General features: G+C 41.7%; 1 long non-coding RNA gene across 2 annotated transcripts; it reads right to left on the reverse strand.

Moving 5' to 3' along the window:
• Window positions 1-9268: 9268 nt before the first annotated feature.
• LOC308385791 lies at window positions 9269-11937 on the reverse strand. Of its 2 annotated transcripts, none has more exons than XR_013969644.1 (3): window positions 11785-11937; window positions 11305-11490; window positions 9269-10158 (listed from the first exon to the last, which is right to left on the reverse strand). It is a non-coding gene; the product is annotated as an uncharacterized lncRNA (long non-coding RNA). The 2 variants fall into 2 exon arrangements; XR_013969645.1 differs by lacking the exon at window positions 11785-11937 and adding an exon at window positions 11723-11782.
• Between the last annotated feature and the right edge of the window lie 7081 nt (window positions 11938-19018).

Below are 19018 nucleotides of genomic sequence, written 5' to 3' on the forward strand. Positions count from 1 at the left end.
AATAGACAGGTTATATGTCTTAGTTACATCAAGCGGCTCTCTCATAAGAACCCGTTGTTAAGATAAGGAAGTTTTTAGGTGTGTGATATATTTCCTATTTTATCATTAAATCTCCCAATTTATTAACTGTTTCTGTAAAAGACCCTCTTCCCCAGTGTTATTAGGGATTGATTTTTTGCAACAGAATTATAGATCTTTCCTCTCTGTCTATGCAGCGTACTGTACTCTTTACTATTGTAGGGCCATCAGCCCGTTTAAAAGGTGTGAACCCTCTCCAAGGCATTTACAATTATCTTTACTGTGCCCACATCAGTGATTGGGGAAACCAAAACAACCACAACTCTGGAAGAACGACTTCCTTCTTTAGTGCTTCCAGCATGTTTGAGGCCGATCAAAATCCCTCAATGAAATGGGATAAACCAAAAATCCAATCTTTACGGTGTCACATGTGTCAAAATTGAGTACACATGTCAGAAGAACTCACGACTGTTACTATTGTTAAATTCTCCCAATTCTTTCGATCTTTGGGCTGAAGGACGGACAATACTCGGTGTACAAATGCTCAATCAACAATCTTTTATTACATACAATTGAACACTTTATGAGCACAAACCATCCGGATGGGGAGACATGCATGAAGAGGGTCACAGCAAATCTCAAACTGGTGGAGGGTTACTCAAACTCTTATAGCCTCTAGTGGCCCCCACCTAGTCATAAAAACCTAAACATTCACATTCTTTCTAACTCCTAGCGAGCCTGACTTATGGCCTTGGCTCCCTGTTTTGTCTGCCTTCAACAACGGTGGGGGTGTAGTCTCCCGTGGAATGTGCTCTCTGTCTCCTCCACTATGAGAAAAAGCAAGGTCCTGACTCTCTGAAAACAGCATTTCTTATAACTCAGCAGTATAATGCATCATAAGCAATATCATTCATTCACACTGAATCAGCAGTCTAACGTAATACAAATCAGTTTAATAACTGTAATAGTTTTCACCTAATTCAGGAGAATACTACAAACTAAAACTACATAATGATTTCACAATCTTTAATTAGGGGTATAACATGGCATAAGATCATATTATAATCCCACACTATGTTTACTCAGACAATGAGGGCCTAATGCACTTACGCATCAGGAACTGACATGCTAGATAATCAGTCTACCTACCCTACAAAATGCACACAAGTTGCTGTAAAACTTGCATGCTATAATTACTCCAATCACTTTTACTCATGCTCAGGACTCTAACAGAGTTTGTGATGTTCGGAGAATCATGTAAATGCATATCATTTATAAAATGATTATTAACGTCACAACAACGACCTCCGTAACTTAAAAACACACTAAGCTTTCCAGGGAAAGTGATTGGCTGTTTTAAGCAGATGTGATCTGCATTCATTCGCTGATCCCTCTTGGGTGGCACAGAGTCTCACTCTGCAGTCGCTGAGTTGGAGCTCAGCACGCTCTTGTTGGAGGAGGGCGCTCTTTTCAGCCCTCACCCTCTCGTTCCAACGCAGCTTTATGGTTATTGCTGTGGTTCTGGAATCTTCTCATGATGACTAGTAGGGCCCCAAACCGCATGACCTTTGACCTTAACCACTGCCTGGGCTGTCAGCTCTGTTATGAATGGTCCCTGTTCTTGCTGGGTCTCTGAAGACTTCTGATCAGCACGCAGACTCAGTCAGGAGATTCCACCCTTGGGATGATTTCTTCCAGCAATACTCTGGCTGCTGCACCTGTATCTCTTCACTAGGAGGAAAAACTTCTAACCATTTAGAAAACACGTCAACCATAATAATAATAATAATAATAATAATGAATTGCATTTATATAGCACTTTTCGAGACCCTCAAAGCGCTTTACAATGCCACTATTCATTCACTCTCACATTCACACACTGGTGGAGGCAGCTACAGTCATGGGCAGACTGACAGAAGCGAGGCTTCAAACCACATTTTCCTTTCAGTTCAGTGAAGTTTACTTATAGATCATCAAAACCTTATCTGAACATGGACTTAACCCCCCTGTAGAGGTTTAATACCTGTACATGAACGGTTAATCCCACAAATCACGGTAAAAAGCCATGGACAAAAACACCATGAAAAAACTCATGGAAAACATAGAAAACATTGTTTAAACCTAGAATCCCTCCGTTTGACACGTGGTCTCTCCCATGAGTCAACTCATCAGAACTAGGAAGCCCATTGTAATCTAGAGAAGCTCACCTTATATTTGCTCTCAATTAAAGTATTTTATAACACTTTTACTCCCGATCTTGCAGGCCTGCTTTTAAATCATCAACACACAAAATATCACCCCCAGAGGGATGATACCTGGCAGGTTTTTTTCCCCTAAGTGCACCGTTACAAACAAAACATATTAGGCCTTGTTCAGGACATGTCTAAATATATATAAAAAATAAACCTGTGTTTCTCTTACAAAAAGAAAACAACCCTAACCTATCTGGCAAAATCAGCCTGGTACTAAAACCAACAAACAAACAAACAAACCAAATCTACCAGAAATCACAGGAAAGGTTTTGCTTTCTGGTGACACAACATGCTGTAGGGATTAGAACCTGCCATGCAGTGTTGCAGTCACTGCTTCTGTTCATGTTCCCCACATCATATTTACGCCTTTAGACGAAGAAGAACACCCACTAGAATACCCAAACTGAGTTTCTAGGAACCTGCACCCAATAATTGCAGCAGTAAGGAAGCCAGGCTTTCCCTGTTGGTCCGCTTGAAAATCCTCCCAAATCAAAACAGCTCACCGTTGCAGATCCTTTTCAGTGCCTCTCTTGGTTCTTTTAAAAATTTAGTCTGACAAAAGCCAAATGACGAATTAGCGCTTCTCTGCGCTACTTAATTTGGATTGGCTGTTCTTTTTTTTTTTAAGAGTCCAAGAGAGATGAGGCCTATCGCAATAGTTTAATTTTTCTATCGAGAAAAAGTTATTTCGCAATACATTTCGTTATTGTTCTATCGCCCAGCTCTAATGCTTATCCTACAAAATCTGTCTCTCGCTCTCCCTCTGTCTGTCTTTCACTCACTCACACAGACACACACCACCACTGTCAACTTTGCTAAATTACTAATGAAAAACACTGACCAGGCAGCTGTGATTGAGCAGCAATGTCCATCCAACTCTTTTCATGGTTGTTGTAGTCGTGATAATTTTGTGAGGCCACATTGAAAAGCCTCGGATATGGAAGCGTAGAGCTGCCACCCAGGCAAAAGAAAAGTGAAAAGTATATTGTTTAACAATATACCTTTCACGTTTTTTAACAATATAATATCACATTATTACAATATACAGAATTATCACGTTCGTACAATATAAATATTATATAGGCTACATCGCAGCTCCAGTCACGCTTCCATCACCGTTTTTCTCGTCTTTTCCCAGAGTAACAGCCCAACAGGAGGATCTATTGGCTAGCACTGCTTCGCCTTGCACGCATTCTTTTTTTAAACTTAATCTGGAATTCACTGCAAACTGTTTGTGTGGGATATGAACGACAAGATTTTGTTTTTCTACAAGAGTTAGTAAAAAACATCTCCAGTGTGATCAAATCTTCTTGCCAAACATCCGCAGCTTGGCAGTGTATACAGCACTATAATGAAGAGACCCAATTCTTTTGAAAACCATACATCTTTCCACAGGTCTCAACTTCATCAGACATCACCTAGACACAAAGCTGGATGATGCCAGTGCAAACAGCAGCCTAACCGACTAAGATGATAGATCCATGGGGTCAGGAAAGCCAGATGCAGGGCTGGAGCGGTACCTTTCATGTCCATTCACTGGAGGTGTGGATCTATTGCATGGCGTTCCTCACATCAAGAAGCTGTCGATCAAAGTCAACACAGCTCTTCCTGCATCAGGAGCTTGTGAAGGACTTCTCAGTCATGCAGGACTCCTGTTCACTGCTAAACAGTCACAGCTTCACAGAAAGAACCTTGAGAGCAAACTGCTGCTGAAGCTTAACCATCACCTCACTGAGTGAAGAAATGGCACATTTTTGCTAAATATGCAGAAATAGATTCACACCCATACAATTTATGGTAAACTGAGCTGGCTTGTATGTACATATGCTGAAGATGCCTCGTTCTGTTTTCTCTGAGGCTGCTGTGGCATTTGGAGCAAAAATGAATATAAAGTTTACAGCAAATCTTGTCACTGGAAATTGTTTGCACTGTTTATATATTTATATTATTTACTGCAGGTATTGGTGAAAAAAGCTTGTTTGAAAAATGTTGTGAAAATCTGGAAATTAAAATTGTTGTGCTTTATTTTGTTGATGTTTTTACATATATTCCTTTTGAAAATACTAAAATTTGTATATTTATTTATTTTTGTTTGTCTGATAGCATTTATAAAATAAATCGGACATTTCAAACAGTTACTCGCTACTTGAGTAGTCTTTTCACCAAGTACTTTACTCTTACTCGAGTAACTTTTTTGAAGACTACTTTTCACTTTTACGTGAGTAATAATATTTCAAAGTAATGCTACTCTTACTTGAGTACAATTTTTGGATACTTGACCCACCTCTGTAACCGGGCATGATCAGAAATGACGATTGGATCATATTTACAGTCTGTAATAGCACTCAGTAAGTAGGGGCCACATCTGTCTCCGGAGTCTGCACCTTGGGTCTTTTTCCTGCCTGCACACAGCCGTCACATAACAGGTCTTAGTAAAGATTGGGAAGAGCGATCCCAAACAGAATCCATTACCAGGTTGTAATCCCCAGACATAACCAGATGATAACTATCCAGATTGGGAATGGAGCTTAGCATTAGCGCTCAGCCTGAGCTGGAGGTTTAAGGGTCAAGGGTCTGCGAGCCAGAGGGGTCTGCTCAGCCAGAGCTGGAGGTTTGAGCTCTGGGGGTCTGCGTGCCAGATGGGCTGCTTAGCCCAAACTAGAGGTTTAAGGGCCGAGGGTCTGTGCGCCAGAGAGGGCCATTCAACCCAATCTGGGGGTTTGAGCTACATGGGTCTGCACACTAGAGGTGCCCGCTCAACCTGAGGTGGAAGTTTGAGCGCAGAGGATCTGCGCACTGGATGGTCCCACTCTGCCTGAGTCGGAGGTTTGAGCACCGGGGGTCTGCGAGCTGTCCATACCTGCCACACCTGCACACCCGCTTCCTCATCCAGCACCGACTGCACCGCTGCTTCCGAGTCCAGCAGCGAAACACCAGCCATCAGCCAAGACCAATAATCACTGGCCACTTTCCAGGCCAACAGCTAAGGAGCTGTTGAGAGCCACCGGAGCCATTATGTCATCACTGCCACTGGACCCAGGGCAGGCCGGTTGATCTGTAACACCATTGTCACTGGACCCGCGGCAAGCTGCCTGAGCCGCAATGCTGCTGCCACTGGTCTCATCACAGGCCGCCTAGACTGTTTTGGTGCCACTGGACCCATGGGAGGCCGCCTGAATGGTCTTGCCGGATTTGCCACCAACCAAGTTGGCCACAAGAACTTGGCTTGTTGGACTGTGTGCCGCTGCTGCTGGAGGTGCAACCGGGTTTTTTAATTGTTTGGACTAAGGCTCTGATATTGTTTTGAGTCCTTCGTCCTGGAAATCCCCCCCAAACCAGGCACCTTCAGGCCTGCTGGGGGGTTCATTCATTATGCAAATGTAGTGTGTCTGTGAAGGTTCTCAGTCATCCAGGTCATCGTAGTCAAAGGAGCTTGCAAAGAAAAGCGTCTGGACTTCTTTAAGTTACTTGAAGATGTTTCACCTCTCATCCGAGAAGCTTCTTCAGTTCTAAGGTCAAATGGTGGAGAGTCCCAGATATAAACCTAGTGGGAGTGACCCCCCACAGAGGGACAAAAGGACCCCCTGATGACTTAACTTAAAGAAGTCCAGACGCTTTTCTTTGCAATGCAAATGTAGTGTTTATAAGATTGGAGAAACCTGCAGTCAGCTGAGACTGAAGAAGTCTCTGGGATGAGTGACGAAATGTTTGTCCCACTGAAAACGCTACGTCCAGATGAACAGAATCAACTTCTGGGATTTCCTTACCTGGATGATTGAGCATGCATCAAGATATTACCCACAATTACTTAGGTACACGGGAACAAAGGGACAGCAAGTCAGTTTTATCATAAATGACACACATTTATGACTTACAATAAGAATATTTTTATTGCAACATAAAAAAATGTAGGTTTGTCTCTTCATGGAGCAAAACACACTCACATCCTGTAAGAAAACACAGACCACTGAAAACTTTACACATGGGTAAGAAAATATTTAGTTTTCCACATACTGCCTGTTTCAAAATGACACAAATTTATCAATTTACCTTTTTTTTTTTACTGTAACATTAAAAATTGCAGGAGGGGTTGTGTCTTTGTGGAGCAAAACAGACTCACACAATATTGTAAGACAATAGAGCCCATTTAAAACACATTTCATGTGAGTTACAACAGAAGTGCACTCACACTGATAATTACCTCACGATGAATAGCCAAATAAACACGGGGTCCCCAATCCCAGTCCACGAGGGCCGGTGTCCCTGCAGGGTTTAGAGGTGTCCTTGATCCGTCATAGATGATTTAAAAATGTTAAATTATCCCCTTCAACATGTCTTGACGTTGTCCAGAGGCCTGGTAATGAAGTAATCATGTGATTCAGGTGTGTTGACCCAGAGTGAGATCTAAAACCTGCAGGGACACCGGCCCTCGTGGACTGGGATTGGGGACTCCTGAAATAAACCGTAACAGGTCTGACAGTTTGACCCAGAAGGTGAACTCTTCTGACAATTTGTTTTTCTTGTGATCAGATGATGGGAGTAATTTTTTCTCTGTATGCTGTTTGTGGACACAGCCAGTGAAGTTTAACTTGCTAAACTTGGAACAAGTTGAATTGTGAAGCCTGATCTCAAGCTTTTTAAGTTTGACGCAGCATCCAGAAGAACTTTTGTTCAGACCCCTGTTTCTCCCACTGTGTTCAAATGAACCCCGTCAGGGTAATGTCCCATTGGTCTGCCACGATTAGTCGACTAGTCACGATTACGTCGACTATCAAAATCGCCAACGACTAATTTAATAGTCAACGCGTCATTTGAAGCTTTGTAAGATCCCAAAAGACGCAGGAATAAGTAGTAGGATTTAAGAGTGTAATAACGGACTGAAACAGAAGATGGCAGCACTGCATGAAGAAGGATGACAGCTGCCATTAAACCCCGAAGAAGAAGAAGCTGTGTCCCAGAATTCATAGCGTGGCCCAGCTCAGTTTCCAACAATGGCAGCAGCTAGTCAGTTTTATTCTTATCATTCTTTCTGGGTCACAAAGTAAATGTTTAACATATTTTCAGGCGAGAATGTAGCTGTGTAAACTTCAAATATCTGCTCACTTTATCAAGACACCACATTTTTTTGAAAGTGCTCCGACGTTTTCGGAGACTTCGATAGCTAGCCGGGGTTACAGGCTCCCTGGAGCCGGTGAGAACACCGGACTCCCGGCAAATGGTTTCCAAACCCACCGCCATCTTTTGCTACTCAGGTTAAACATGATATATAAGTCACTTAGATAACTTAAAAATGTTACTGTTCGGCTTTTTTTCAGTATTTTATTTGTTCCTGAGTAAATCGGTTTGGCTGAGATTAAAGTTATAGTTTTTACACAGCTGAAAAAACGTCAAGCAGACAGCTGATTATCAGAAATGTGAGATGCTCGAGAATATACTCCGGTGTCCTGTTATATTTTAGATAGCAAGGAGTAGGGATGGGTATCGTTTAAGTTTTATCCGATACCGGTGCCAAACTGGTACTTTTGAAACGGTGCCGGTGCTTAAAGAATGGAGAACACAAAATTGGTCCAAAAACCTCTCATGTTTAACTGTTTTCCACTTTTTCTTTGTTCATTTTAGCCTTTTTGGCCAGGGTGAAGGGAGTATCTGCCATCAAACAAGAAGACAGCCGCATGTAGCTATGATGATGTTTGCTAGTTCACCTTACCTGCATTAATGTAATAATGTGGTTAGCCTACTCAACGTAAATTACACACGAACAACATTAAGCTACTCATGCAGAGAAGAACGGCTGCTGCTGCATCATCATCCGTCATCATTTCTGCTACACTGGCAGGGCTAGGGGCCAGGACTCCCCTCTTCGGGTTTTTGGGGGATGTTGCTAACTCCGGGTCTGATAACAGGCACCACACCCGCAGTAGATGTGCTCGGTGTGAGGTCTCGCAGCAAGCTCTCAAATACGGCGCATTTTTCGGCTTTAAAAAAAAACGCTATGCGTCGCCAGGTGTTTCATCGGATTCGAGGTGTTACCTCCTTTGACAGTATCAAAGTATCACCTTAAAGCACTTGTTGCAGGCTGCTGAGTTTGCATATTTTGCTGTGAAGTACAGCCAGACTTTTCACTGCTTTGCCTTGGGCATTTTTAATCTGTAGCTCTGCTCTAAAAGAACGTACGTACCTGGACCCGCCTACTATCCTCAGAAACGTAAAATGATTGGCTAGAATCTAAAGTTTATGACATCTCAGGAAAATAAAAGCACCGAAATAAGCGCTTCTTTTCGGTCTGGTTACTACCGTTTATGTCAGAACTGGTGCCGTCATGGCACCGGATACAGGGACCCATCCCTAGCAAGGAGTTTATTAAACTTCACCGAAACAATCTGCACATTTCATTAAAATTTAATAAACTATCACCTTGTCTCTATTCTTAGTTAGCACAGACCTTAAACACTTAAAGCTGTAAGCTCATGATAGTTATATAAGAGCAGATGCATGCTGTACATTTTACGTCCAATGGATGCATGATCTGATTAGTCGACTAATTGCAAAAATAATCGGTGACTAGTCGACTATCAAAATAATCATTTGTGGCAGCCCTAGTAATGTCCCATTGGTCTTCCACTTTTCTCAGAGGAGGACACTTTGTGGGTTTTCTGATGCCTCAATAGATTTGTTTTATGGATGAAAGACTTTCCACAGTGACCACATACAAATGATTTAACTCCAGAGTGGGTGAGCTGATGTGATTTTAAGCCAGTCATGTGAGTAAAAGCCTTTCCACACTGACCACATACAAATTGTTTAGCACCAGAGTGGATCAGCTGATGTGATTTTAAGCCAGTCATGTGAGTAAAAGCCTTTCCACACTGACCACATACAAATTGTTTAGCACCAGAGTGGATCAGCTGATGTGATTTTAAGCCAGTCATGTGAGTAAAAGCCTTTCCACATTGACCACATTTAAATGATGTAACTCCAGAGTGGATGAGCTGATGTGATTTTAACCTTTCGATCTCAATATAAGCCTTTCCACAGTCACCACATACAAATTGTTTAGTACCAGAGTGGATAAGCTGATGTGATTTTAAGGCAGCAATGTGAGTAAAAGACTTTCCACACTGCTCACAGCTGAAGGGTTTAGCTCCACTGTGGATAAGCTGATGTCTTTTTAAGTTACTAACGTAAGCAAAAGCCTTTCCACACTGATCACAGGTGAGAGGTTTATCTCCACTGTGGATGAGCTGATGTACTTTTAAATTGCCTATCTGAGTAAATGACTTTCCACACAGATCACACCTGAATGGTTTCTCTCCACTGTGGATGAGCTGATGTCTTTTTAACCTATCAATCTCAGTAAAAGAATTTCCACACTGATTACAGGTGAAAGGTTTAACTTCACTGTGGATGCCCTGATGTCTCTCTAAGTGATCTCTATCCGTAAAAGACTTTCCACACTGATCACAGACAAATGATTTACCTCCAACATGGATCATATAATGTCTCCTTAAGTGACCTTTCTGAGTAAAAGACTTTTCACACTGATCACAGTTGAAAGCTTTAAATCCAGTGTGGACGACCTGATGTGTTTTTAAGCTCCATCTATGAGTAAAGGTCTTTCCACACTGATCACAGCTGAATGGTTTCACACCGGTGTGGATCAGCTGATGTGATTTCAAGTGACCAATCTGAGTAAAAGACTTTCCACACAGATCACAGCTCAAGCTTCTGTCCTCCCCGTTGGCGCGCTTGCATCTTCTGGGCTGCTTCATAGCAGGAAAAGTCTTTTCCACAGGGATCGCCGCTGGCTCATCTTTACTTTCTGGTGCTGGATGTTTTTGGTTGATGTCATCCATGTGCTGAGGTTTGGGCCTGCTTTCACTTCTTTCTCCTGTAATGACAAAGAACCCAAACAGTGACATCAGGTCTATACCTTCAGCTCATCCACAAGTGCCCCCTCTTACCTCACAAAGATAAACAGTTTCACCATCTGCCAAACGTCTCAGGTGCCTGGGGACGCTATGCTGTGGTAAACATTTGAAGTGAGCTCATTTTGGGGATAAAAGTAGTAAAAGTTCAACTTGTGAATAAAATATTGGCTTGTGTGACTTCAAAGTTTTTTAGTTTTTACTTTGTTCAAATCTGAAGAACATCACACTTACAATGTGCAGTTCAGGTTGTATGTGTGAGAGCTGTACAACCAAATCCACACTGGCTCAGATTTGCCTCTGATTAACCACGAGGGTGTCACAGTTATCAAAGGCTGCAGACACTGTCAGCTGCAATCAACACCTTTTATTATAATGCACAGGTGAGTTATAATGCATCTCCACTAGAAGATGGTCCCCTGTTATCTAGTTTTTCACAGGCAAGCGTGGGTGAGAGTCTACAGCTTTCTACCCCCCAAGGACACGTAGTCTAATGCCTTTATTTTTCATGACCATGTCCACTTAATACTACACTATATGGTTATATGGCATTTTAGTTCATATACAGCATAGAATTGAGGCACTTCAAATATTTTCATCTCAACACCTCCTCCCTGGAGATAAGGAGTCTCACTATCTGCCTCATGTCTCATGGTGCCTGGGAGTGTCAGTCCAACTCACTCACAATACCCATCTGTGTGTGGAATAACATTTTTGATGTTTTCCTATATGTAGAACAAAGTCACAAAAAATGTACTATAGATATTACTAAAGTGATATTGTCAAAACATATGATCAACACATAAAATAAAGAAATCTCCATCACAAGAGTTAGCAGCTTACACAAGAAAAGACGTCAGAAAGAATATGAAAGAGAAGTGGAAAAGGAAAACAGAGGATTTTTAATGAAGTCATGATCACTCCACAGACATCACCTTCATATGAAGGGAAACAGAGAGTGTAACTCAAATGATAAAACATTAATGTACTGAGGCAGACAAACAGAGAGGCTAAACAGAAGGCAGAAATCAAACCAAAGTGAGCTAAGAGAGAGAGACCCTGTAGAAAATGATGAAGTTAAGCAACCAGTGTAGTTATAACTGACTTACTCTGGATCTCCTCTCAGACTCAGGAGGGGGCGAGCGGGCCGGCTTTGTAGTTGGAGTCGGACCAGCAGAGACAATGGGCTCACTGACCTCCACTCCCCAAGTCAGTCACCACGAGGACAAGTTCTTTGTTTAGAGATGATTTAATCCAAGCTCACCAACAACATCACTCAGCTGTCCTCGTCAGAACTAATGAAATAAAAGCAGTAACATTTAGAAACGTCAGTTTACTAAACATAAAAATATTGCTCTATTAGCCTCGCTCACATGTTCTGTAAAGATTAAATTACTTAAATCATCACGTGTTTACAAAAACACTTTTTTTTTTTACCAAACTCAGCAAATAAGTGCGCATCCAGAAATAACTGTTTTATCTCGTTTGACATGGAAACTTAAAATTACAAAGACACACTGAACGCACCTTCCTACCAGCTGTAACCTAACAGGAGAACGTACGTTCGTCTTCGCAGCTGCGATACATACCTGACAAAAAGCCGTTCATCAATTAGATTTAACACGACGCTTCTCCACAATACTTTGATGCGGGTTCTTCAAAAAGTGCCCATTTTTAAAACGGCGGAAAGACACAGCAAAGAGCACAGTACGCACACTCCTCCTTCTTCTTCGTCTCCTCCCCCTGCTGCTTCTTCTTCTTTTCTTTTTTTTACAAACCTTTATTTAAACATCAGTACAATACAAACTAGAGTTAAACAGTACTATACTAAAGGTGTTATGCTTACAAAAAATGTATACAATAAACAAACAAATAAACATTATTTAGAACCTACAGGGGGAACCTGCTAGGGGGAAAAGTTTAACTGATTAAAGCAAAGAGTAAAGTGATTGAAGGATCTTCATTTTTTTTTACACACAACCATAGTTTTTATAGCTTTTGGGTTAGTAGAGTTCTTAATTGAATTAAGATATTGCACAAGCTCATAGGAAAATACATAAAAAGAGGGATGTCTTCCAAAACGTTTGGATTTGTGAATATGACATTTAGCCATTAAGATTAACAAGTTAATCACACATCTGTTGTTGTCAATGTTGAAATGTCTTTGGTGTTTTTGTAGACCAAATAATACATAGTTCCAAAACAGTACAAATCCTTTAAATACATTTTCTGAGATAAAAACACATAATCTCGGCCAAAAGTCTTGCACAAGGTTACAAAACCAAAAAAGCTGCATAGTAGATTCCTTGCACTTTTGACAAAATCTGCAGTTTGCATCAATGTCTAATTTGAATTTGCTTTGAAGATAATCTTTAGATGGGTAAATTCTGTGTATTAATTTATAATAAATGTCTTTAACTTTGTTGGTAATTAAAAACTTCGTCTTCCAAACTTCGTTCCACATAATATCGACAGGCAACCGGTTCCAGAAAAAAAATTACATACGGTTCTGTGGTTATACTATCCTGAAATAAAGATCTGATAGATTTGTTGTTGTTTTTAGAATTCTTAGAAAAGCACATCTTCCAACAAAAGTTTATAATAAAGATGCCAACGGCCTGTGGAATGAAGTGATATTAGGTTTATTCTTAAAAAGCATACAAACCTGTGATGGTTTTGAGCCAAATGTTTTTGTATAATCATCACGATTTACAGCTAAATTATTAAATATAGACAAAATGTTTTATAGGAAAAAAGCATACCATTGGAATTGAATAATTGGTCGACTAAAACAATATTATTCCTAAACCAACTCCCTAAGAAGAGAGATTTTCTTTTATATAAGATATCATTGTTATTCTACATATAATAACTGTGTGGACTAAAGTTCTGCTTCTATATAAGAGTCCATGTTAAAAAAAAAAAAGCTTGGCGATGAAAAACAGAGGTTTTTATGGGGATTTTATGAATATTAAAATTACAAGTAAGGAAAAAATCAGTGCCACCTAACTTAGAAAACATGATATAGTATCTAAATGGATGTAGGATTAGTAATTAGATTTTTTTTAACCAATTTATTTTGAATGTGTTATTAAGAGTGTGTTATGGATTCAAATATTGGGGATGGATACAAGAGGAAAACCAAAATAACAACACTGGTCCGGCCGGGTTGAGTCAAACGATGATTTTAATGATCACACGCGTGGGAGATGGACACCGTACGCAGACAGCATCAGATCTCAAAATGGTGGAGCATTGATCAAACTCTTATAGCCTCTAGTGGCCCCCACCTTATCATAAAAGCCTAAACATTCACATGCTTTCTCTCACACAGCGCCTAAGCTACGACCTTGGCTCCCTGTTTATCTGCTCCTGCTGAGATGGGGCAGAAAACTCCAGTATATTCTGTTCTCTTCTAATCAGACAAATAAGGCGATGACTTTCTGCGAACAGTATTTCTTATAACTCAGCAGTATAATGCATCATAAAACAATATCATTCATTCACAATAAATCAGCAGTCTAATGTAATGCAAATCGGTTTAACAAATGTAATAGTTATCAGCTTCTTCTAATTCAGGAGAATAATGCAAACTAAAGCTACATAATAATTCACAATCTTTAATTAGGGGTCTAACATGGCATAAGGTAATATTATAATCCCACAAGTGTCAGAATCTAACACAGTAAGTCCTCCATTGACACAGGAGTTCATAAGAACTGTTTTTTTAATGTAGTGTGTCCTATTTTTCCAAGTAAAGTTGAAAAGTAACTTATCAACCTCTTTTATGATTTTATTATCAAGGTAAAATGCCAATGCAGCATAATAAGACGAGAGATGCAAACTAAAGCAGATGCATCTGCTTTAGTTTTTAATACTCTGCCTTTTAATGATAAATCTCTTAAGAGCCACTGAGTAAATCTGTGTTTGAGTTTCACTAGAATAAGATAGAATTTTGATCAATTCTTCTTTCCTGGTTTTTGGTTATTCAAATACCTAAATAACGAACTTCTTGTTTTATTGGAAGGTTACACAAAGCTGTTTTTGAACATTCTTTTATTGCCATAAGTTCACATTTAGGAATATTCAAGTACAATCCAGAAACTTTAAGAAATGTTGAGATTGTTTCAATAGCAATAGAAATTTGATACTCATCTTTTAGGAATAATGTAGTTTCATCCGCTAACTGTGTTATGAGTAAATCTTTGCCTATTAGCGATATGCCTTTTACATTGCTTGAACAAAGTAAGCAGATTTCCCTTCTTCACGTGCTTTCTTTATAATGGGCCACAGCTTCAGTCTGTTTTCTTTGTCCTCTCTCATCAGGTTTTCAGTGAACCGCAGATGATTATTTTGAAGGAAAGGATTGTTCTTGGCAGCTTTCAATCCATGAACTGGATGATGATCCCTAAGGGTTTCCGGTAATTTTGTTTAGGTTTCCCCACTCGATGAGCAATGTCTAAGATCTTGGGAAGCTTTTCCTTTTCTGCTGGCAGAAAAGGAAAAGCGGTTGTAGCGTTCAACTTCAGAAATGTATTCGTCACATTTCTGTGTAAGCATTTCATTATTCTCAACCCTCTTCTCAATGTCCATAAACTTTTTTTTCCTTTGGTTTCAACGTAACTTTATTCTTTCATGAGTTATTTAGAAGATTCTTTTTGTTGTTGTTGTTGTTGTTGTCCCATTTGGATCTTTACCCATCAGAATTGTTGTCTTAAGGCCAAGAAAGATGCCAAGCGGATTTATTTTACCAAGTGGATCATCATGGCCTTGCCATATTGGTCCATTTGATTGACCTTTATTATAATTATGTATTTATTTTATTTTCGGTTGCTACAAACGGGACAGACATGACTGGGGGATAGGACAGGGAGAAAGAATGAAAGAAAGAGAGGGAGAGAAAGAAAACCAAAGGGGAGAAGAGATGGTGAGAAGGGGGGAAGAAAGAAAGAAAAACAAACAAAACACCTGGATCACCTGTATGGAGAAAAAAAAAAAAACAGAAGAGAAAACAAAAAAAAAGGGCAACATGATAAATGCAGCACCATCACAATAAACTAGTGAACACCCGTGTGTACACCTGTGTGCACACCTGTGTGGATCAGCATGCTTGTATTCCAAAGGTTTCTCCATGTAACGATCTGCTAGGGAGTGTGGGGAGCCATAGCCCCGTCCCCCAAGGCATGAAGCAGGTATGGAGGAGATCCAGGCCCCAGACATCCAGAGACCCCAGAGTACGAGGACCCGATGAGGACCACCAAAAGAGGGGGGGGGGGGGGGGACCGTGTGTTAAAAGCCAGGGCATAAAACTGTTTCTTTAGTAGTGATTTAAATTCATCAAGTGTTTGTGAAGATCTAACATCTAAGAGAAGACTATTCTAAAGTCTGGGACCTGCCACAGAGATGGCAGAGATTTGAGATTAGTCTGTGGGATGTGCAGCATTAACCTTGAGTGACTACACATGGTTTTTCCTGGAGCATAAACACAAAGGAGCTCAGACAGGTCAGAGGGGACTTTGGCGTTGAGTGACTTAAAAACAAAAAGTAAAAGTTTTAGTTGGATCCTGTAGGAGACAGGAAGCCAGTGTAGGTAAAATAAAAGTGGGTTTATATGCTCTCTCTGTTTGGTACCAGTTAGCAGGTGAGTACCTGCATTTTGGACCATCAGAAGACGATGAATGGAGGCCTGGTTGAGACCAAAATACAATGAATTGCAGTAGTCCAATCTGCAAGTAAGGAAAAGGTGAATGACACGTTCGAAGACATTCGCGGGGAGGTACGGTGTTACCTTGGCTAGCTGTCTTAACTGAAAGAAGCAGGACTGGACTACTGTACTCACCTGCTTATTCAATTTAAAAAAAAAAACATCGAGGTAGACAAGGTAGGTTTTTTATGTGTGTCTTATAGTTGGAGGAAAGGGGGCAGAGTGCTATTGATGTGATTATTGACAATGTTGCCGACAATGATAACTTCAGTTTTGTTTTGGTTTAGCTGTAGAAATTTTATAGACATCCACTGTTTGATGTCATCAAGGCAGCGTAATAAAAGCTGTGGACGGTGTGACCCTGCTTTTAAAGGCAGATAAATCTAGAAATCATCAGCAAAGCAGTGGAATAAAATGTTGTAACGCGAAAAGTTGGAACCCAATGACAACAAATACAGTGCAAACAGGGCAGGACCCAAAAAAGAGCCTGGAGGTACAACATATTTAAGAGGTGCTATTTTAGAGCTAGGGGCCCATATATTTTGCTTTTTTTTCCCTGCCTGTCCTGTTTGGTTCTTTTGCCATCAGAATTATTGTCTAAAGGCAAAGGAAGATGCCCAACAGATTTACTTTACCAAATGGACCATCCCACCTTGCCGTATTGGTGTATTTGATTCACCTTTGCTTTTATTGTTTATTTTATTTTATTTTCACTTGCTACACACGGGACAGACATGATTGGGTGAAAGAAAAGCCCCAGGCTCCAGGACCCGACAAGCAGCCACCAGGAGTGAGCCGGTGTGTACCTGGACGCCCATCCCCGGACACAAAGAACCACCAATGCACTGATGTCTGAGGGGATCTTCCACCGGCAGGGGAAGTGGTGGGGGGAGATAGGCCTCCAAACCATGGAGGGCCTGAGATGTTCCTAGACAGGTGGCATCTGATATCCGACCTGACATATCGACACAGACATACAGGCACACACAGATACAAACATCCATTCCCACCCTCATGCTCTCATACGCGATTACTCAACACTCACCCAACGTGGAGACAGACATAAATAGACACATTACACACAATCACACTCCCCAAGCGTACTCTATACCCCAGGTCTAGGTACTCTTGCCTTGGAGGTGGAAACTGCACCCAGGCACAGGTGGTGACACCCTCTTCCCTGGGGTTTAAGCAGAGAAGCAGACCGCCCCGACTCCGCAGCTGCAGGGAGGCCCCACACTCCAGACCCCAATTGGACGGCCAACTCATCCTCCTAGCCCCCCCGCTCCAGCAGGTTGCAGAGAACGGGGGTGTGAGAAGACTCCAAATCTCTCTCTGCCCACTCATACGTAGTGTTGATGCATGTGTGTTCTAAGGTGCATTTAAACCCAGGAGGGCATTGAGCTACCTGCCAGAGAGCAGCAGGTAAGCGCATAGCCCCTCCTGATAGCCCTCAATGTCTATGTGTATTTAAAGTTGACAGGTGGGCAAGAGGTGAGGTGTACACCCTGATGGTCTTCTGGATGCCGTGTAGCGTGCCCACCCCCAAGATCCTATATGTATGTGTTATGAGAGTGTGAGTAATGTGAATGTCTAAGTTGTGGGATAAAATTGAGACACAGGCAGCCGGAAGGGGACAGAAGGGGGGGGATGCACCCTGGTGACACACCTTTACCCCAAGGCCCTGCATGTGTGGGTGATTGTGGTGGAGCGAGAAGAGGGAGGCAGCTGGAGATGGGGAGTGAAGGAAGGGGCAAGTGGCCCCTCCCTGGGCCCAGCACCTCCGCTGAACCCGGTAGGCATCCCCCTGGTGGGTTGCAGAGTATGGATACCATACACTGCAACCCACCAGGGGGATGCCTCCCTGGGCCCAGCAGCGCCGCCCGGCCCCACAGAGTCCGGGACAGCCCACCTGACCCCACCACAGAGAAAACTGCACCCAACCTGTCATCAACTCATCTTCCAGACTACACAAGACAATAGACACCAAGGCTGAGATCTTCCTCCACCTCTCCTATATCTCCCCCAGGCCAATATTAATGTAAAAAGACCTTCCTGACAAGTAGGGCAGAAACCACTGGAGGGCACATCCTTTTAGTCCAGGATGAAATTCTAGCTGTGATTACAGGATGTCATGGTTGACCGTGTCAAAAGCTGCTGACAGGACCAACAATAAAAGGGCAGCAGGGCTGTATTAAATTTGGTTCCTTGCATTCTTTTGGCGGGCTCAAAGTGGTCTAACTCAAAAAGTGATCTTTATTTTGCATTCCCGGGAATGGGGAGCTGTTAGGCGCTATCATGCACCCACACCTCTGAAAAAATCATAAGATGAAACTGTATGTGTCTAGTTTGGCTACGTCACACACACACCCTCAGTTTACTCAGTTCCTCTTTCTTTGTGTCAGATTTCCAGTGCAGCTCTGCACTGAACTTCCTCTTTTCTTTACTTCTCCTTTCTAAAGTCTGTTGCCAGGGCAACAGGGGCAATATATATTAAATACATGACAGCTGCCGGATTCCAAAGTTAAAAGAATATAATTAAAAATCCTTAAAAGTGCAGTCTCAGTGCAATTTAGTGATTTAAAAATATATTGGAATTTTTCCGAGATCTTGTTAAAATCAAGGTGGGCCTGCAAGTAGACAACTTTCACCAAAACTGTAGACAGAAAAGTATGCTTTGAGATTGGCCGCGTCCTCATCCAGCACGGTCTGCACCGCTGCTTCCAAGTCTATCAGCAAAACACCAGCCATCAGCCAAGACCCATAATCACCGGCCACTTTCCAGGCCAACAGCTAAGGAGCTGTTGAGAGCCACCAGAGCCGTTATGTTGTCACTGCCTGAGCTGCAACGTTGCTGCCACTGGTCTCATAGCAGGCCGCCTAGACTGTTTCACTGCTGCTGGACCCGTGGCAGGCTGCCTGAACTGTTTTGCTGCTGCTGCTGGACCTGCGGGAGGCCGCATGAACAGCCTTGCTACTGTTGCCACCAATTACCACCAATCACTTATTTTCCACCCTAATTTACGAATAAATTCTTTACAAATCCTACCATGTGGATTCATGGATTTTTTTTTTTCACATTCTGTCTCTCACAGTTGAAGTGTACCTCTGGTGCAAAT

This window comes from Rhamphochromis sp. 'chilingali', assembly GCF_963969265.1.
Source record: "Rhamphochromis sp. 'chilingali' genome assembly, chromosome: 18".
In the NCBI taxonomy this organism is placed as follows: Eukaryota; Metazoa; Chordata; class Actinopteri; order Cichliformes; family Cichlidae; genus Rhamphochromis; species Rhamphochromis sp. 'chilingali'.